Source organism: Giraffa tippelskirchi, chromosome 9 (assembly GCF_054371585.1).
Source record: "Giraffa tippelskirchi isolate mGirTip1 chromosome 9, T2T-mGirTip1v1.2.pri, whole genome shotgun sequence".
NCBI lineage: Eukaryota > Metazoa > Chordata > Mammalia > Artiodactyla > Giraffidae > Giraffa > Giraffa tippelskirchi.
Window position 1 is genome coordinate 2,028,234 of NC_137283.1, and position 22,191 is coordinate 2,050,424.

The 22,191-nt window shown below is 46.2% G+C and overlaps 1 long non-coding RNA gene across 1 annotated transcript; it reads left to right on the top strand.

Moving 5' to 3' along the window:
• The first annotated feature begins 11,937 nt into the window (after positions 1-11,937).
• LOC145521088 (uncharacterized) lies at positions 11,938-21,961 on the top strand. Its single transcript, XR_014065098.1, has 2 exons — positions 11,938-12,437; positions 20,005-21,961. It is a non-coding gene; the product is annotated as an uncharacterized LOC145521088 (long non-coding RNA).
• The last annotated feature ends 230 nt before the right edge of the window (positions 21,962-22,191 follow it).

The window sequence follows — 22,191 nt, forward strand, 5'->3', positions numbered from 1 at the left end:
AAGAAAATAAAAAAAGTGAGATAATGATTAAATCCAGAGAAAGCAAGAAGTTATTCAACCAGAAAATCTAGTCCGTATATGACATAGCTCAGCTGTGAGTAATATTGCATAATTAACTGAGCGTTGATCAAATTTACCAAAGTCTATGTCTTAATTTGGAGGCCAGAGAGGAAGTGTTTGTGATTGTTGTAGAGGCAGAGTGAGAGAATTAACTCCTCATCTTTCATATTGAAGAATAAATAGATTATAACTGGAAGGGGAAAATCAAATAACAGCAGGGTAAACCTGAACATATAGTGGAAAATATTAGAACAGATGAAACATAATTGCCTTTGAGAGGGTGGGGACTGGAGAAGGGATAAAAGAGGAGGATTGCTATTTTCACAGGAAACTTTACTTAACTTTTAAAACAATATTCACCTACAGCTTTCATAAAAATTAAAACACGAAGAGACTTCCTTAGTGGTCCAGTGGTTAAGAATCCATCTTGCAATGCAGGGGATATGCGTTCAATCTGTGGTCAGGGAACTAAGATCCTCATGCTGAGGGGCAGCTAAGCCCTCGTGCCACAACTACTGAGCTTGCAAGCCACAGTGAAGATTCCACCTGCTACAACTAAGACCTGATGCAACGAAGTTAATGAATTAATTTAAATGAATAAATAAAAACCAAAAAATTAAAACATAAAAAAAGACTGATTGATTGTGCTCAAAACTATCTATCAGAGTTCCTGGTTTGTAATAAACAGCTGATAAATATATTAGCTTTTAAACAAGATAGGAAAGTTAGGTGTTTGCTGTAGTCCTTTCACACAGGAAGAAGGAAGTGATCCAGAAAATAGAATCTAGGAGCACATTGTCCGAGAATGTATGACAAAATCACATCTTTTGAAGTTATGTGGACTTTATTGGGTAGTAACAGGCACAGGAAGGGAACAATTTGTTATTTGTCCAGCAAGGCTGTTGAACACAAATCAACAAAGCAATTTGAGCAAAGAGCTTACTTACATGCCATTCACTTGGCCCTGGGGGAGATATGAAATAGGTCAGAATCCTGAAATAAGTTACAGAGATAGACCTGTGAAATGGGTCCGGGGCTCACTCAGAGTTCATCTGGAGCTGCTCTCAAGCTTGACTGTACGCTAGATTCATCTGGGGAGCTTTGAAAACTCCTGATGCCCACCACATCCTAGACCAATTAAATCAGAATCTTCTCCCAAGTCCCTCAAGCGATTCCAGTGTGCAGTGAGGTGAAGAACCACAGCCCTAAGGGGTGTTCATGAGACTGGGCTTGCAGTTGCCATTCCCAAAGTTCATCAGAGCCCAGGAGAGGTGGAGAGACGCACACCCAATGAGGAAAGAAGTTGGGTATCCCCACCCCCCCATGCCAAACGCAAATTGTACTTCTACCCAACACACCTCCTTTGGTACAGCTGCATGAATGTGTCTTCTGGGTAATCCTAGGGCAACTTCCATTCTTTCCTCGCTCATTCTCACTCATGAGGATAGGAGTTCTGATTGATCAAAACCTGAGACAACGATGAGCGGTGTGCTTAAAGGCAGAGATCAGGTTCCATCCCTTTGCCTTTAGTCCTAGTATCTGGGGAAGTAGACCATTTTTCTGTTTCTAGACCACTAGCCTTCACGGGATGAAGAGGGCAAGGCAAGCCACTCCAGTACTCTTGCCTGGAGAATCCCATGGACAGAGGAGCCCAGTGGGCTACAGTCCATGGGTCGCACTGAAGCGACTTGGCACACACGGGCAGTGTTCATGAGGTAGGCTCAGGCCCTCTGGCCTCCCCCATTTCAACATCTATGCATATGGGGCTGGGGTCTCTCACGAAAATCCAGTGAGTGAGGAACAGACCAGTGTCAAGGTCAGTTCAGGCTGTCATAACAAACATATCATAGCCTGGTGGCACAAACAAGAGAAATGCACTTTTTCATAGATCTAGAAGCTGGAAGTCGGAGGTGAGGCTGCCAATACAGTTGGGTTCTGGTGAGAGCTCTTTTCTTAGCTTACAGAAGGCCACCTTCCTGCTGTGTCCTCACAAGATGTTTTCTTTGTGTGCAGGTAGGGAAGGAGGAAGGAGGACGCGAGGGTGAGACAGAGAGGTTCAGAGAGGCAGAGAGCAGGAGGGGAGAGAGAGAGCTCCGCCTGGCATCCTCTTACAAATATATGTAGCGCACTAATCTCATCACGAAGGCCCTCTTATAACCTTACATAAACCTAAGTTCTTCCCAAGACCTCACCATCACATGGTGAATTAGGGCTTTATTTTTTCTATTTTTCAGTTTTCTTTATTTGTTCATTTCTTTACTTTTGGCTGCTGTGGGTCTTCACTGCGGTGGTGAGTTGGGACTCCTCTTGGTTGCAGCGCGCAGGCCTCAGTAGTTGTGGCTTAAGGCCTCTAGAGCACGGGCTCAGTAGCTGTGGCGCATGGGCTTAGTTGCCCCAAGGCATGTGGAAACTTCCTAGACCAGACATCGAACCCATGTCCCCACTGACAGGCAGATTCTTACCCATTGGGCCACCGGAGAAGTCCTGAGTTAGGGCTTTAACACAGGAATTAGGGGGTGGGGGATTCCAGCAGTAACTCTTGCCTCCAGCAGAGCCTTCCAGAGGATGGCAGGCTTTGGATCACCTCTCCATGACTGGAGGACATCTGTTTCCCATCCAGTCATTGCTGATTGGCCTGCCCTCCCTCAGCTCAGAGCCCCAGAGAGAATGGACGAGAGAATGCCAGCTCTAAACCTTCTAGAAACACTCAAATACAGTCTGTAGGGAAACTCCATACTGGCCCTCCACTACCCTGATGGCCTGAAAAAGCAACTGAAATTTTCCATTCTCCTCCCCATCAATTAGTGTGTCTGCATTTCACAGAGAAAGCAAGATGCTATGCTAAGCACTGTATGAAGCTAAGAAGGAAGATACTCTCCTAGCTCACAAAGCAGGAGTGAAATTCAAAATATGTCATAATGGGAGCTGTAGACAATGACTACAGCGGACCTTGAACAACATGGGGGAGGGGCCCTAGCCTTTACAAGAGTCAAAAATCTGTTTATAACTTTACAATCACCTTCCAATTGTATCCCCAAATTTATGTCCTCTGATTGAGCCGTTGACAGACCATGTAGTCCCGTGGTATTTAATGGGGAAAAAAATCCAAGCCTAAATGGACCAGTGCAGTGTTGTTCAAAGACCAACTGTATTTTCAAATCAACATAGGACTGTTACACTATGTTAGCCATATGAACAGTAATACTGGTGCACTTCAGCTAAAATTAGCCTTGCCCCAAAGAGTTGAAAAGTGTGCCCTTGGCTTCAGGAATCCAACGGAGAACACAAACGGTTTGTCAGGAAACCGCTGACCGACATCATGAGTCATGATGTCGGACTCAGAATCTCCCACTGGCCTGAGTGGTCTCTCAGTAGGAGGTCCTGATAAGGAACACGGTGCTGCAGCCAAAAACTGACCAGGAGAAAGTGCGAGGGGTCCAAAGAGGGAGGAGATGCTAGCCCAGAATATGTCCTACCAACCTCCCAGAATCCTCCCTACTGGAAGCCATCTTGGCTGAGAGATGCCGGCACCGCCAAGAAGGGTGCCGAGTCAGACAAAGATGGGCCAAGCAGGATGGCTGACCAGAAACAACCTCGAAACTAACCCCACCACCATAAAACCTGAGACCCTGAGCCGTTCTCCTGGGTCCCTTTACTCTGCGGCTCTCTGCCCAATAAAGCCTCTTGCTTTGCCAGCACACGTGTCTCCTTGGACAATTCATTTCTGAGTGTTAGACAACAGCCCATTCTCTGGCCCTGGAAAGGGTCCCCCTTCCTGCAACCGATACAGAAGCAAATCCAAGCTGGGCCCCCACCACACACCCCTTCCTGTACTGTATGTGGAGTCCTCCTCCTGGGGAGGCCTAGCCACAGAGGAGTTAGGGTCCAGAGTTAATTGTAAGCCTGAACTAGCCTTCCCTCAGACAAGCCTTGGCTTGGAAAACAGAAGTGAGAAGAAAAAGAGGTTCTTTGGTTCAGCTGGAGTCAGGGAGGGTAACAGAGTGAAGAAGAGGGTGTTAATTCAAGTTGCCTCAAATTACATTTGTCCACACATGCATGCAAAATTCTGCTGAAAAATAAATGAGGATAATTTTTCTTTAGGAGTCCTCTTTCATCTCAGGGCTTCAAAACACTTTGCCACAAAACCTCCCCGTCTTCGCTCATTTTTACATTTAAATATAAACCAAAAGCCCCAAGAGTTAGAGTTCAGTGAAACCCTTTGAACTTCTGAAAAGTACTAAAGAGAAACAACTATTTTGTTATTATAAGATCCAAGCGGCCAACCGAGGACCACACAGCCAGAAAACTCTCCTTCTGATGAAAGGCCACACCTCTGATCAGAGGACGAGCCTGCTAATTGAAACCACAATTAAAACCAGCAGGGAGGGCGTGACTCAACACCCTTACCCAGAAGCAGAAACACTCACGACTGACTCACATAGGACACATCAGGTTTTCTCCAACAGGCATTTGGAAAAAAGGAAAGAAATACGAGTCCAGTCGCCCTCCATCTACTGACCCAGTAAACTCCGTGTCAGAGTTGGTGACACATTCCTGACTCCCTCCCACCTCAGCAGGAAGAGCCAGCTCAGCCTTCAGGAGATGGGAATGGGAAGCGCTGTTTGCATATGCATTTTTAAGCAAAGGAAAGTCTCACAATCTCCCCTTTTCCAGCCTGTGAGTCAGTAGTGGGTGTTTGTTTTCTGGGTTCTGGGTTTGAGTCACTACCTTCCTGCTGTTGGTCTTCTCAGTCCGGAGGTAGTGACTAAAAAGAGATGAATACAAATGTCTGTGAACGCTTAAAATGCATGCGGTGGGGAGAGAGATAAATTAGGAGCTTGGGATGAAGGTACACACACTCTGCTATGTGTAAGACAGATACCCAACAAGGACCTAGTGTATAGCACAAGGAACTCTACTCATTATTCTGTGAGAGCCTGTATGAGAAAAGAATCTGAAAAAGAATATATATCCACGTGTAACTGAATCACTTTGCTGTATACCTGAAACCTACACTCATTGTAAATCAACTGTAATCCAATCAGTTCAGTTCAGTGGCTCAGTCGTGTCCGACTCTTTGCGGCCCCAATCAAACAGAACAAAAGAGCCCCTGAAAGTTCAGTTGGCAGTTGCATCAGCGGTTGTTTTCTCTGGAAACAAGTATACAGCATTTATAAATAACAGTGAGAAAGAGGAAGCAGGAGGAAGGAGGGGAAATAAGTCTATAGAGGATGTGATTGCGGAAGTAGAGTCAAGGTATAAAAATAGACAACTGCCTGTTTGTCAGCCGCGGCCAGCGTGGCCTGGCAATGTGGGTGTGGGTGAGGGGGCCTGCCAATGCCACCCGACAATTCTGGCACCTGAAAGACCACCTTGGCTTTGAAAGGACATCTTCTGGACGTCCCTCCAGCAGTGCTGTGCTTGGCACCATTGATTCCTGTAAAGCACTTCAAGACCACCCAGAATTCCACCAGGTCCCAATGTCACACGGAGACCAGTGCCAAACCATACCAGCTTGAAAAACAGTGACCTGACAGTTTGGGCTCCTCCAACAGCTACTTTCTATTTCAGGGATGTGGTGTGTGTGTGTGTGTGTATGCACAGTTGTGTCCAACTCTTTGTGATCCCATGGACTGTAGCCCACCAGGCTCCTCTGTCCATGGGATTTCCCAGGCAAGAACACTGGAGCAGGTTGCCACTTCCTACTCCAGGGGGTCTTCCCAAGCCAGGGATTGAAACCCCCATCTCCTGTGCATCTTCTGCATTGCAAGAGGATTCTTTATCGCTGAGCCACCCCCTAAACATGGCATCGACTAACAAATCAAGCCACTTAAGACGGCTGAAAAAAGGAAAGTGATCACCGAAAAAACAGGTTTTGATCTGTGGACAGCTGAACTGCATTTGACCCCGGAAGAAAGAGATTGCAAGCGAAAAGAGCTTCAACTTTTCCATTGCTTTGAATGTGGAAGTCAAAGCTGGATCTTTTGTATGCAGTACACACTAAGTTAAGGACTTTTACAAAGCTCAGAAAAACAGAGCCCCTGCCCTAACATTTCTAATGTTAGTCAAGCTACACAAATCCTTGGCTGGAAAGATAATAAAAGCTAACTCTGATGTCACTCCATGATGAGTCATAAAAGAAGGAAGAAGTATTATGATTCAAAACATTTTCATTTGGGGAAGAAAAATTATAATGCACATCACCACCAAATGGAAAACAAAAATTGAAAACTTGGAGCTGTTTTTCTGGGACCTTGACATTTTTAAATAAGAAATGTCGTTGCTTGCAGAATACTTTTTACATTAAGGTTTCAGTTTTATGTTTTAAAGATAACTGAGGATATTGCAGAGCTTCCTGAACACTCATTTGCTATAGGCTCATATACACTCGAAAGATGTATACGCTGAGGCCTATTCCAAAACAAACCCAAATCAACTAACACATACTTCTGACTGTGAATTTTTGCTTAACTAACATGCCATTCTCTCAAAACAGTGAAGAGCTGGCATCTGACTGTGGCAGATGGAACTGTTTTACTTTTTCAAAAGAATTCTGCTCTTCATCTGCTTAGTCTTAGGGTCCATTTCTTGGAAAAGTGACTAATAAGACACTCTCATATCTTATGACAATCCATCAATTGGCTTCTATGCCAAAACTGAGTTGGCATAACCAGGAAGTGGATCATGTATTTTCTTTTCTATTTCACATTTATTTTTTCCAGTTTTACTGAGATATAACTGACATATGTTGTTTTCATTTAGTCGCTAAGTCATATCTGACTCTTTTGCGGCCCCATGGACTGTAGCCTGCCAGGCTCTTCTGTCCGTGGGATTTCCCAGGCAAGAATACTTGAGTGGGCTGCCATTTCTTTCTCCAGGGGGCCTTCCTGACCCAGGGATTGAACCCAAGTCTCCTGCATTGGCAGGCGAGTTCTTTACCACTGAGCCACCAGGGAAGCCCCTAATTGACACATGGCATTGTGTAAGTTTATAGTGTTTAGCATAATGATTTGGTTTACAGACATCATGAAATGATAACCACAGTAAATTCAGTGAACATCCATCATCTCAAACAGATACAAAATCCTGTGATGAGAACTCTTGGGATTTACTTCCTTGACAACTTTTATATTTAACATCCAGCAGTGATAATTGTATTAATCATGTTGCACATCACATCCCTAGAACTTATTTATCTTACCAGTGGAAGTTTGTACCTTTTGGCCACTTTCATTCGATTCCCCCTCCCTCATCCTCACCTCTGGTAACCACAGATCTGATCGAGTGTCTAGGATCATGTCTTTTCTGTTACTCTGACTCTTTAGCCATGGATTAGTGATACAGGGTTAGACACCTGAGCCGAGGCAGGCCAGCTGGAGTGCTGCTTCGGAGTTTTCACACTGGAGTGTGGCAAAGAATCCCAGGTTCTCTTGCCTGAGAGCATGGGGTTTCAAATCTGGAGGTGTAGCATTCCTTACCCCAGAGAGAAAGACAATCTTCAGAGAGAAAAATGAGCTCACAGCGAGAGGGGTACGACAGAGAAAGTACTGGTTGCATTTGAATTTTTAGTAAGATCATTCAGTTGCCTTTAATGCATAAGATATCCCAGAATCCTTTTAAAAAATTATCACTGCCACCCCCTGTTTTTGCCTAACCTACTTAAGTTTCTAATACACCAAAAAAAAAAAGGGTCCTACAGTAAACATGGGTCCAGTTGATTGTGAAAAAAAACAAATGAAGCTTGCCAATTTTTCTTCTCAAAGAAAATTTGATCCAAGGGACTATAGAGAGATGCTTATTTACATTGTTAAGAATCTTTCTACAAATGTCTAGACAGCAGACATGAAGGATGTACCATCTTTATAAGGATATAGACCAGGGGATGTGTATCCGAGCTTTTAGGAGTTTATAGTCTTGTCTGAGATACAAGTAGCTTTGTTTCCATGGAAACTAAAGTTTCTTCTTTTCTTTGTATTCCCTGCCCCCTATCAGAATAGGAGCTACACAAGGCAGGACATTGGTTTTGTTCCTTGATGTGTCCAAGCACCTAGAACCACGCTTCGTATATGGTGGGCACTGAACAAAAGTGTACTGAATGAATGAACTAACCTTTGTCTGTGTCCCAGTCCTGTTTGGTGTGTTAGCTCCTCAAGAGAGCCAGAATTCGAGATGGAAGGAACAATGAAATTAAAAGAACAGAAGGTAGACAGGAAGATGCTTGGGACACAGGGAAGCTTAAAGAGGAGCATTTTTTTAATTTAACAATTTGGAAGTACTTCTGTTGTAACAAGTGATCAGTAGATGAAGCAAAGACATTTCTCTCCATCCCACTTCAATTTAATTTTACTTACTGCCGATTATACTATTAAACATCCTTTCCTTCCTTCAGTCATAGGATGCTTTCAGTTTTAGCTAAGCAAACGACAGCCCAACCAAGAACCACATTTTCCAGCCTCCCCTGCATCTAAGTAAGACCATGTGATTACGTGTTGACCCATAGAATGTTAGCGGAAATGACGAGTTTCCCTTCTAAATCACGCCCTCAAATGGTATGCGTGTGCTCACTTTTAGCCCCTGTTCCCTTCCCATTTACTGTGACGCAAAATTGATGGCAGAGTCTGGACTAGCCAGCTTAGACTGTCGTATGGAAGCTGCACGCTGAGGACGACAGAGCAGGAACACAGAAGGAGTTAAGGTTTGGGATACCAAGCAGCTGCCACACTAACTCTGGGCAGCTCACATTTGGACAATTCACACGAAGGAAAACTACTTGTCTATTTCATTTCAGACATCGTTACATTTGGGTCTTTGTTATCATGTGTGTTAGTCACTCGGTTGTGTCCAACTCTTTGCAACCCCATGCACTATAGTCCACCAGGCTCCTGTGTCCATAGGATTCTCCAGACAAGAATACCGGAGTGGGTTGCCATGCCCTCCTCCAGGGGATCTTCCCAACCTAGGGATCAAACCCAGATCTCCTGCATTGCAGGCAGATTCTTTACCATCTGAGCCACTAGGGAAGCCCTTTGTTATTACAGCAGAAGCTATGTAGTAACTAATACACTGACATAATCAAAAGTAATCCGGCCTGTATGTTCCTATGTTCCATAGGCTTTCATCACACCTAGGTCCTTCAGGTTCTTGACAGAGTTCTCCTATGCATTGGATCCTTATTTCCATGCATACACGCAGCCTATGTGAGGAATTCCTGGCTCTCATTCCTGTTGTAGATTCCTGAGGATTGCTAGGCTTCAAAATACAGTTGGAGTGACCAGAACTGGCTGCTTGAGTCCCGTAAACCTGTTGCCCAGTCATTTTCAGGATCAACAGTGTGGAGTGTGGCATGAACTTGTTCTCTTTAGTCTCTGCAGCGAGATGACACAGCCTTGTGGAAAGAGGCCTTGTCTTCTAGACTTCCAAATGCCACCCAGTCAGTGCTTAGTACAGGGTGGAACAATTAGTCAGTGCTTCAAAAGTACCCTAAAACTTCTATAATTATGTTCACAGTTTATCTGGAACTTCCTGCTTCAGATTCTAGTTATTATTACTAATATTTATTTATTTATCTATTTGACTGTACCTGGCCTTCGTTGTAGCATGCAGGATATTTAGTCGCAGCATGTGGGATCTAGCTCCCCGACCAGGGATAGAACCTGAGCCCCCTGCATTAGGAGAGTGGCGTTTTAGTCCTTGGACCACCAGGGAGTATCCCTAGTTATTATTTGGGGGATATCCCTGGTGGATCAGACAGTAAGGAATCTGCCCGCAATGCAGAAGACCTGGGTTTGATCCCTGGGTCAAGAAGATCCTCTGGAGGAGGAAACGGCAACTCACTCCGGTATTCTTGCCTGGAGAATCCCATGGAGAGAGCAGCCTACAGGGCTACAGTCCATAGGGTCGCCAAGAGTCAGACATGACTCAGCGACTAACACACACACAGAGTCCATCATAATCATCGGTCAGTATTAATGTGCAGAGATACCCAATAGGACAAGGTGGTCCCTGCTAAGTGACAGCTGAGTGACAGAGACAGGGCATCGAGGAAGGTCACGGGAGGGAGAGGACTGGCTCAGCAGGAGCTGGCCCTGGTCCAGAGGTCTTCATGCCAGACAGCACATTCTCACAGAAAGGAAAGAGGCACGAGAGAATCCTCTGTGGGGCTAAAAACTCTATCCCAAATTCCTAAACTGGAAGGGAATGCAAGACGAACGGAGGGCCAAGACGTCATACTCAACGCTGGGGGCAGCAGGCAAGCTTGTTACTGGCACAGCACGGTGGACTGAACCGGCCCTAGAACTTACACCTCATCAGAGACGGAGGCGGAAGCTGCACTGACCTTTTGACCGGTTCATGCCCAGATCTTTGAAGCATGGGGAGCACCTACAAGCAAATAAATCCAGGTAGTAAGCAAGTTGAGATCCCTTTGGGATGGAAAGCTGGATATGGCTTCATAGAAGAGGAGGCTTAATTCAGATCCTAAATGAAGGATAAACATTAGAAACGGAGAGTGTTCTGGAGCCTTAAGGCGTGGAGGGAAGATGGGCAGCGTGAACCGCAGTGTAGAGCAGGGGTCCTCCATCCCCGGGCCGTGGACTGGTACCGGTCTGTGGTCTGTTAGGACCAGGCTGCGCAGCAGGAGGTGAGCAGTAGATGAGTGAGGGAGGCTTCATCGGTTTTCACAGCCCCTCTCCTTTACCCCCCGAGCTCCGCCTCCTGTCAGATGAGAGGTGGCATCAGATTCTCAGTAGGAACGCCAACTCTGTGGTGAAGTGCGCATGGGAACGATTGGCTTTCTCACTCCTTACGGGAATCATCCTGAAACCACACCTACTCCCTGTTGGTGTAAAAATTCTCTTCCACAAAACTGTTCCCTGGTGCCAAAAAGAATGGGACCTGCTGGTCTAGGGTCAGGAAACAGTGTGCCCTGCTCAGTCAGAACTGACAGTTCAAGCAGCAAGTCTCATGGACATATTTAGTTAGCCTGTTTGACTGCTTCTGATTTCAGGAAGTGCTTGTTCACCGCTCTTATCAATCTCGGGGTCCTGCCTTCCCCCCAAGGGAACGGATGTGGGACTCAGTCTGTCGAATTGGGACATGTGGGACGTCTCTGGAGCAGAGTCTTTTGGGGAAGATTAATAAGGATACAAGAAGAGAAGGGATTATTTTTTCTGTGATTACTAGTTATGAAGGCGGTGTAAATTGAGCTCTGCCACGGGCATCTCTGCTATTACAGAGAAGAAGGTTACCTAAGAGTTAAGCCACCTGGGAAGGATGAAGAGCCAGGAGGGAAGAAAGGAGATCCTGAGGACAGAGTCTAGTCTGACTCTCAGAGCCAGCAGAGCCTGGAGCAAACCTGCTGTGCCACTGTGAGCTCTCCAGTTACAGGAATCAATCAATTGCTCTTGGGTTTCTGCTCTGTTGGGCTTCTGTCCTTTGCAATTGAAAGCGATCTGACTAATGGAATAAGAGAGCATAAGCTTAGAATGTAGATAAAGCTGTGTTATGGAGGCCCTAACTGCTAGAGTTCAAGGTTTGGACCTCTTTTGGAAGATGAGTCATTAAATTGGGAGGTTGTTACACGATTGCTACGTACAAACAGCCGGCCCAGGGGTGGCTTCCAGCCTCATCACCTCCTGGCCACAGATCCCACGCAAATCCCAAGCCACTGTGTCCCCCGTCTGCAGAGCGGGGCTGACTCCGCGTATCCCGCTGGCTGGCTGCAAGGAAGAGGCTCAATGACAGTCAGTGTGCCTGACACAAGGCCTGGCACAGGGCCAGCCTGACAGCTCCTCCGAGTGGCAGGGGCGGCAGTCATGGTGACAAAAGGGGATGGAGGAGGCAGAGGGAGAGGGGGAGGGGAGGACGCTTCCCGGACCAGGTGGGTGGGGCCGGAAGTGAGTAAGAAGACGGGCGTGCAGCCGCTGGCTCCATCACCGGACCGTGGCCTTGCGAAGGGAAGAGAGGAGAGGCAAGCCGGTTATGATCCAAGGTACAGATATCCGGAGAACTGCCTGATTCTGGAACTTTTCCTTCGTTTGCACCCGCACCACCAAAAATGGACAACCCAGGAACAGCGGAAAACATCGTGTGCGGGGCCTGTGGACGCTCCTGACCAGCAGGCTCCCCGGCATCCTGTGCCGCAGGGAAATGTAGGCCCTCTGTCCACAAAGTCAGGAAAACAGCGTGTCGGCGCTTCTGCTGTTGGCTTCAGCTATGTAATGTCACGTGACCTCTGGCAGCGGGACACTCATAGGACCCTCCAGGTGCCCGGCGCTGGTCCTTCCCACACTCAGGCCTCAGGCAGGAGCCGAGGCTGCAGCCGCCACTGGGCAGGGATGAAGGAACCAGCAGATGAGGTCCCTGGAGGCTTCTGTCAGGTCGCTGGACCCTGGGAGGTGGTGGCGTGGAATTTGGGGTGTCCATTTAGCCTCCGAGACGCTGGCACCATTTTTAAAATTTTTATTTATTTATTATATTTATTTTTGGCTGTGCTGGGTCTTTGTAGATGGTTCTAGTGGTAAAGAACCCACCTGCCAATGCAGGAGACACGATATGGATGGGGGTCTGGGTGGGGAAGATCCCCTGGAGGTGGGCGTGGCAACCCACTCCAGTATTCTTGCCTGGAGAATCCCATGGATGGAGGAGCCTGGGGGGCTGCCGTCTATAAGGTCACAAAGAGTTGGACGCAACGGAAGGGACTTAGCCTGCATGCATGCACGAGTCTTCGTTGCTGCATGAGCTTTCTCTAGCTGTGGCGAGTGGGGGCTCCTCTCTAGGTGCAGCGCACAGGCTTCTCGTTGCCATGGCTTCTCTTGTGGAACGTGGGCTCTAGGGCATGAGGGCTTCAGTAGTTGCAGCTCCCGAGCTCAAGAGCGCAAGCTCAGTAGTTGTGGCACACAGGCTTAGTTGCTCTGTGGCATGTGGGGACTTCCGAGATCAGGGATCGAACCTACATCTCCTGCATTGGCAGGTGGCTTACCCCTGAGCCACCAGGGAAGCCCCCTGGCACATTTTTTAATGTCTGTTGAACTTCAGTTAGAAACCATAAATACAAAATAAAGAGTGCTGAAAATTTCCAAATGGGGACCACAGAGTATTAAACTCCAAGCACGTGGTCCCCTTCTGTGATTGATCAGGTGATGTCAAATAGAAAGTGTCCATTTATTTAGTCAAACAGTATTCGGTGAATTTCTGTAAGGGTGTTTTTGAATGAAGCTGACAATTAAAACCACAGAATGAGTAGGGCGGATTTCTTTCCTTAGTGTGGACGGGCCTCAGTCAGATGAGGGACATAGAAAGGCTGATCCTCTTCTGAGTGAGAGAGTTTTCCTGCCTTCAGACTCAGACTGAAACTTTAGCCCTGTGTGGGTCTTGCTTCTGCCGGTTCCTGGTCTGGAGCTACATGGTGAGCGCTAATGATTCTCAGGCCTCTGGACGCAGAATCAGCCCGCCTGCGTCTTCAGCTTTCTGGTTCACCCCGATTTGCCAGCCTCCATTATCACATGAACTGATTCCTTATAATAAATTCTCTCTCTCTCTCTCTGTGCATCCTGTGGATTCTTTCTCTGGTAAGCCCTGCTCGATACGCTGTATGAGTACAGAGCCTTGTGCTACACTGGGGGTGTCCATGGAGCTATTTTTTTCCACTTCCCACCTCCCTCTCACACACACACAGGAGACAGTGGGGGGTGGGGAGAGAGAGACGAGTAGGAAGAGGAAACTAACTTTTTATTGGAATATAATCGCTTTACAATCTGCTGTTAGTTTCTGGTGTACATTGAAGTGAATCGGGTGCACATATACATATATCCCCTCCTTCCTGAACTCCCCTCAACACCCTTCCCATCCCACCTCTCTAGCTCAGCACAGAACACTGAGCCAAGCTCCCTGGGCTGTATGGCGGCTTCCCACTAGCTATCTGTTTTACACATAGTAGTGTTTATATGTCAATCCAACCTCCTAATTTGTCCCACCTTCCTCTTCCCCTTCTGTGTCCACAAGTCCATTCTCTACGTCTGTGTCTGTATTCCTGTCCTGCAAATAGGTACTTAATGAGCTATCAGTAATGTCTTTCCTGTCATTATAAAGTAAAAATATATTTTTTGCTACATAACAATGTATAGACCCCATAAGACAGCTTACGAATTTCCAGGGTCCCAAGATCACTTATTAAAATCTACTAATCAAGAAAAATATTAACTTTCATTTGCCAAAGGGTGAGAATTTAGAAATAATAAGCGAACCCAGGTCCATCCTTCATATAGTTAGTTCATCTCTTTACCCTGTTCATGATCAATGGTTCATTTTGTACCGTGGAACCACCAGGACTTACCCAAAATCCTGGGGCCTGATGTCAGAATTCAGAAATATCTTGGATTTTAAAAAAGTAATACAGCACAGTGTTGTAACGATTTACATTCCCGGCAGACTCCAGGATAGCACTCTGTATAAAATGCACTGACATTTCTTCAGTAAAGCATGTGAGTATCTGTGCCAGGTGGCCAAACACCGTAAATAGTCAGTCCAGGTGAGATTTTGTTTTCAAGTGAGTTCAGGTGAGGTCAGATTTTACTGCCAAATGAGCTATAAAAGCTCAGTGTGTGGAGCTTTCTGGGGTGAGCAGCCTTGCAGTTGCTGTTTCCATGGTTGGTCTCCCAGCCACTCACACTCCTGAGTGAACTTGGGAAAACTGGCGACGGGGGAGAGCCTGCCTGGAGAAGCATCCGGTGACTGTAGGAGAAGCCATGGAAGGCTCAGGAGAATCCCAGGGACGGGGGAGCCTGGTGGGCTGCCGTCTAGGGGTCGCACAGAGTTGGACACGACTGAAGCGACTTAGCAGCAGCAGCAAGGTTAATAGATGGAGGGAGAGGCTAGTTTACCCTTCCTTTCTTTTTACAGCTGAGATACGGAGTCCAAACAAAATAGTCAGTTTATTCACGTGCTGATGAGCAAGAGCTCAGTCTTTGGATTCCCATTCCAATGCCCCAAATCCAGTAAGAAGTGAAAACGGTTCTTATGTTGGTAAGAAGGGTCAGCAAGGAAGGAAGGGAATATAGCCACAGGGAGAAAAGATCCAGGAAAGGAGGAGGATGTGCCTTCATTTTCCAGAATCATCCCTCACCCCAAAATCTGAGTGAACAAGAGAAGCTTAAGAAGGCTGGGGAGGAGACGGGCTCGGCATTCACATGGGAAGGGGAGGCAGAAGGAAGGAAAAAGGAGCAGAGGCTGGTTTAAGGAATCACCTCCTCCGAGTGGGTGGGTCCACAGGAATAAAGAGCCCACGTGGTTTTCATAACCAGACGTTGCCTCCTGCCTTTCCTCCGGCAGTAGCAGGGGCTGTCGGCAGGCGAGGGCTGCGTCCCATCAGGGATCTGCCCCCCAGGCCCCTACGGGGCCTCAGACGTCCTTCACGGAGCCTGGTACCAAACCTCACACCCCAAACTTCACACCAAGAAGCCTGCTCACCACTTGTAAGGCTGGCCAGTACTCAGAAAGGTGGTAGGATTTAAAAGATAAATAATTCTCAACCTTGGAGGTCTCTTTTGGTCTTTTCCATCTTTTTATTTTTTGTAATGCCTTTGTTGAATTTGTTACGATGCTGCTTCTGCGGTTTATGTTCCGGTTTTTTGGCCTCGAAGCATGTGGGTTCTTAGCATCCCCAACCAGGGATTGAACCCGCCCTGCATTGGAAGGTGATGTCTTAACCACTAGACCTCCAAGGAAGTCTCCACCATTTACTTTAAAATGCAAACCACATTGGAATATGACTTCTAGACTGAATGGATACACAAAAGAATTGTCAACATTTGTGAGAAATAAAAAAAAGTACCAAACGAAGTGCTGGTCAAGAAGAATACTTAGAATACATTGACTCTGAGGAAATTAATATAGTCACTCAGCCACGTCCAACTCTTTGCGACCTTGTGAACTGTAGCCTACCAGGCTCCTCCGTTCCTGGAATTCTCCAGACAACAATACTGGAGTGGGTATGCCATCCCCTTCTCCAGGGGATCTTCCCAACCCAGGGATCAAACCCAGGTCTCCTGCCTTGCAAGCATATTGTTTACCGTCTGAGCCACCAGGGGAGCCCCTTGCCTAGGATTAATTCTCCTCTCTTTCTTTCTTGTTGCCTTCCCCAACCAAAAGTTGAATTATTAAGAGATCCGAATGTTGTGGTTACTTAAAAATACTGAAATATTCACAAAAATATGACCCTATAATAGCAAAGCCGAAAAGTAACTCCAGGAGTCCTGAAGTGAATCACCAGCCTTCCGCAGATCCACCAAGCTCCTTCCCCAACACTTGGGTTAATACCAGTGTCATGAGATCCCAGACCCTGCTCTTCTTTTCCTTAGTTCGGAAAGAATGACTAATCCCTGTGTACTATTCTTAGACTATGTTATTTGGCCAATTTAGAAAGAACAGACTAATACTAATAATATCCAATGTTTACAGCACGTTCACAGTTTACAGAGTCTTTTTCCATGTAATTCTCACAGCAGTTCCCAGATGAGGTGACTTGTCCTGGCTCATCCGTAATGAGGTGGCAGAGAGCTGGGATATAAACACAGGTCTTCTGAATCCAGCCTTCAGTTTTAACTGGGCACCAGGCAGGCCTTCAGGTTCTAGTAAAGGTTTTTTCTTGTGCTTGTCCCAGCTGTGTAGTTGGTGGGGCTGGGGACTCTGCTCCATATGGTCATGCAGGGATTCATGTTCATTTCACCTTTCACCTGTGCAGCAGCGTCCTCTGCATGTGGCTTGCCAAGTCCCTAGAGGAAGGGAAAGATGGCAGATCACGCAGGGGGGAGTGTTATGGTCCAGGCCTGCTGGTGTGGCACAGCCCTTCCACCCGGGTTCTGTCCACCAGACTCTCATCTCAGCAAGGGAGGCCAGGATATAATTCAGCTGTTTTCCCAGAGTCGCAAGCTTTGGGAAAGAGAACTTTGTCTTTATATCAATACTTCAGATTATCAAGGCTCCATAAAGTCCCTTCCCTTGGGGAGATATTTATTTCTCTTCACTTCCAGTATATTTTCCCCTCTTTAAACTCTCAGAATTTCGGTCTATCCCTCTTTCCAGTCCTTTTCTGAAGGCTGTTCTGAGATCTGTTCTATTCTTTTCTTTCACTTTTCACCCATGTATTTGCCTTTGACCTCATGAATCGTAACTCTTTAAAGACAAATAAGGGATGAAATTGAAGTGTGACACAGCGCGATGGACCTGGATGCCTGCTGTGGCGTTTAGGCATCGTTCTGCAGGCACTAATGTGAGCCATGAGAACTTTTTGAGGTTGGATGAATAAAAAGATAATGGTGATGATGATGAGACTGCGTGCATGTTAAGTTGCTTCAGTCGTGTCCAACTGTTTGTGACCCTATGGACTGTAGCCCGCCAGGCTCCTCTGTCCATGGGATTCTCCAGGCGAGAATGCTGGAGTGGGGTGCCAGTTACCGTCTTCTCCTGCAGAGGATATTCCTGACCCAGGGATCGAAGGCCTGTCTCTCACTAGCCTGCATTGGCAGGCACGGTCTTTACTACTAGCGCCGCCTGGTGGTGGTAGTAATTGCTGTCGTTGTTCAACCACTCGGTCGTGTCTGACTCTGCAACCCCGCGGACTGCAGCGCAGCAGGACTCCCTGTCCTTCACTATCTCTTGGAGTTTGTTCAAGTTCATGTCCATTGAGTCGGTGATGCCATCCAACCATCTCATCCTCTGTCACCCACTTCTCCTGCCCTCAATCTTTCCCAGCATCAGGGTCTTTTTCAATGAGTCATCTCTTCCCATCGGGTGGCCAAAGTATTGGAGCTTCAGCATCAGCATCAGTCCTTCGAGTGAACACCCAGGACTGATCTCCTTTAGGATGGACTGGTTGGATCTCCTTGCAGTCCAAGGGACTCTCAAGAGTCTTCTCCAAGACCACAGTTCAAAAGCAACCATTCTTTGGTCCTCAGCCTTCTTTATGGTTCAGCTCTCACATCCATACATGACTACTGGAAAAACCATGGCTTTGACTAGACAGAACTTTGTTGGCAAAGTAATGTCTCTGCCTTTTAATATGCTGTCTAGGTTTATCATAGCTTTTCTTCCAAGGAGCAAACATCTTTTAATTTCATGGCTGCAGTCCCTGTCCACAGCGATTTTGGAGCCCAAGAAAATAAAGCCTGTCACTGTTTCCATTGTTTCCCCATCTATTTGCCATGATGTGATGCAACCACATGCCATGATCTTAGTTTTGTGAATGTTGAGTTTTAAGCCAGCTTTCTCACTCTCCTCTTTCACCTTAATCAAGAGATTCTTTAATTCCTCTTTGCTTTCTGCCATAAGGGTGGTATCATCTGCATGTCTGAGGTTATTGGTGTTAATAATAACTAATGCTTTTAGTGGTAATAATAACTAATGCTTATGAAGCACTTTTTATTTGCTAAACTTTGCACAAAGCATCTTTCATAAATCATTTTATTTAACCCTAATCATACCCTATGAAAAGGATACTGTTACTGCTCCCCAAGGCTTGTGTGTGTATGTGTGTGAAGTAGCTCCAGTCGTGTTCAACTCTTTGTGACCCCATGGGCTGTAGCCCTCCAGGCTCTTCTATCCATGGGATTTTCTAGGCAAGAATACTTGAGTGGGTTGCCATGCCCTTCTCCACGGGATCTTTCCGACCCAGGAATTGAACCTGCTTCTCCCTGCAGCTCCTGCAATGCAGGCAGATTCTTTACCACTGAGTCACTAGGAAGCCCCCCCAAGACTTAGAAATGTTAATAAACTTGCTCAAGTTACACAGATTTTTGAATCCCCAAATTCCACACTTTTTGCCAACCAAGCTGGGTTTGGATAATAACTCTGGAGGAAGTGTGGGGACTGACTGACGGCGAAAGATGTTAGAGGTAGAGCCGCTCTTAGTTGATTTTGTTAGCTTTTACAAAAAAAAAAAAAGAAAATGGGGAAGATCTTTCCTTCTCCACAAAAATTTGTTTCAATTTATTCATTCAGGATAACTGTCTGAGTACAGCAGAAACTGATCTGAAAGTTGGGGACCAGACAGTGAAACAGGCTTCCCTGTCCTCATGGAAACTGCAGGTTTGTTTGGAAGACAGAAGTTAATGAAAGAGTCATGTATATATCATTGCAAACTGCCACGTGCTCTGAAAGAAAAGCGCAGGATGTGAAGAAGTCATATTCCATGAAAATGGTCTAGTTTGGCAGACACGGATCCTACTCCAGAAAATAGCCCCTCACAGACTTAGAAAATAAATTTATGGTTACCATAGGGGAAAGGTGGGGAAGGGACAAATTTAGAATTTGAGACTGATACACACTACTGTAAATATAAAATAGATTTAAAACAAGCACCTACCGTATAGCATGGGAACCATATTCAATATCAAGTCTTCCCTGGTGGCTTGGACAGTAGAGAATGTGCCTGCAATGTGGGAAGCCCAGGTTCAATCCCTGGGCGGGGAAGTTTCCTCCCCTGGAGAAGGAAATGGCGACCTTACTCCAGTATTCTTGCTGGAGATCCCATGGACAGAGGAGCCTGTCGGGGAACAGTCCATGGGGTGACAAAGAGTCGGACACATCTGACTGACAAACAATAAGCTATGATGGAAAAGAATCTGAAAAAGAATATGAATATGTGTAACTGAATCACTTTGCTGTACACCTGAAACGTTGTAATCAACTATAATTCAATGTAAACAATTGAAATTAAATGAGAAACTAGTCCCTCTACAGAAAGCTGGATAACTAATGAAAACTGGGCAATGCGTGGAAACCTGATATCGCGCTCTGATATCTTTTGAAACTTAGCAAGCCTGGGGCTCAGCTCCAGTTGCTCCCCTGTCCCTGAATCCCCCGTCTCGGTTAATGGGAACAGCACCTCCTGCGTTGTTGCAGGACAAACACTGCAGTCATCCTGACACATCTCTCTTTCTCATTACGCAGGTGGATTTCTCAGCACACAGCGTGGCCCTCGCCCTTACAGCGCGCGGTGTCCCATCACTGCTCACCAGCGCCCCTGCTCCGAGCCGCCATCCCCTCTGGGGGCTACTGAGTGGCCTCCCTCCATCTACTCCTCCCCCCACAGTCTTTCCTCCACAGGGTCCTTGTTGAGCTATCAGTCACATCGTGTCACCTCTGCATGCTGAACCTTCCCCTAGCTCCTTGTCTCATTCAGAGGAAGATCTAAGACCTCCCAATGATCCACAAGACTCTTTAAGACCCAAGACCTTCCCCCGACTTCTCTGTTCACCTTCTGCTCCTCTCCTGCAGGTATTCTCTGCCTCTTTGATTTTCCTCCAGCCCCACTGGCCTGCTTGCTGTTCCTTAAACCTCCCAGACTCACCACAGGGCCTTTGCACCTTCGGTTTCATCTGCTTAGAAATCCTCACCCCACTCACACCCCAGCTGGACCCCCTGTTCTCCTTTCCTGCACCACAGTGACCCTCGCCTTCTCACACACTGTGCCCTCTTGTCAGTTCTTTGTCATCCGTATCCATATCCACCACCTCTAGAAGGTAATTACTATTGTGCTTATTCATTGTTGTGATGCTTTAGCATTGAAAACAGTGTCTGCCACATGTTAGAAATGCCCAAAGCAGGTGTTAAATTAATTAAATCAAAGATGTTGAGAGCTCGTTCTGCAAGCCTCCCACCCCTCTACGTTCACATATGCTTTTAACAGAGCTCTCCTGAAGGTAGTTCCTGCCCCTTTGTGAGGATGCTGGGAAGGCTGTGGTCTTCTCTGAACCTTGACATCCAAGAACAATGTGGGTCAGTGGAGTCTAACTGGGGTGGGGGGGTGAAGGGGGTGGTTGTTGTCCCACAACCATACCTCTGTGTCATTTCAGTACATCGGGGGGGGGGAAATGTTTAGGTTTATTTTTCCAATACAAATGAACACAATGTTTAGAGACTAACACCTGGGAGGCATGCCTTCTTAAGAAGCGGATGGAGGAGCCGCCCCGTGAAGGCGGGTGATGGGCCCCCTCTGTCCTTACCACTGTTGCTACTTCCCTGCAAGACAAACCCAGCTGAGAAACTGCTTCTGAGGCCTTTTGCTGCTAATATAAAGTCCAAATTCCTCACCACAGTGTCGAATACCCTTCACAATCCAACCACAACCCAATGGTCCAGGCTCAAGTCTCTTTCCTGCCTGGCCTGTGTCTTTCAGAATCACCTCCCATTCCCTAAAGAAGCTCAAGCCTCCCCAGCATTTTGTTTTTGCATTTGCTAATTCCCCTTGCCCTCTTCTAATTCTGCCCCAGCTTTGCCTCTCCCCAATGGCAGACGTAATTCATTGTTTTCACTTTTGTTCTCATGCAGAATCTTATTTTATCACCTGTCTAGCTTTTTTCTTTACTTTTTAAAAATTGTAATATGTATACGTAAGCATGTATTCATGTTATAAAATGTCACAGTACATAGAGGGGCAGATATGAATCCCTTCACTCATATTTTGATTCAGAAGTTGGTTGATGGTGGATGCAGCTAGAGATGATCGTATTAAGTAAAGTCAGAAAGAAAGGCAAATACCACGCACTCCCACTTACATGGGGAATCTAAAATATCACACAGGTGAACTTCTCTATGAGACAGAAACAGAATCACAGGCATAGAGAACGGGTTTGTGGTTGTTGGAGCAGAGGGGGAGGGTGGAGTGGGAGCTTGCAGTTAGTAGATGCAAACTATTACATACAGAACGGATGGACAACAAGGCCCTACTGTATAGCACAAGAGACCATAAGCAATATCCTGGGATAAACCATAGCGAAAGATAATGTGAGAAGAATGTATGTGTATATAACTGAGCCACTTTGATGTTCAGCAAAAATTAGCATGATGTTGTAAATCAACCATACTTCAAAATAGTAGGAATAATAAAACAAAAAACACAAAAAAAGAAGTTGGTTGAGCAGGAGAAGTACACAGCCAGCTGTTCGTTATGTCACTCTGTACCTTCTTGTATCAAACTATTTCATTAAAGTGACACTCCGCTATTGATCCTCTTTGACAGGAAAAAACTGTTAACAGCTTATTATGTATTTACTTTCCTAGACCTGGTGCTGCTTCTAATCATGTAAATACACACATACACACATGCAATTATTTTTATTCAAATGGACTCATACT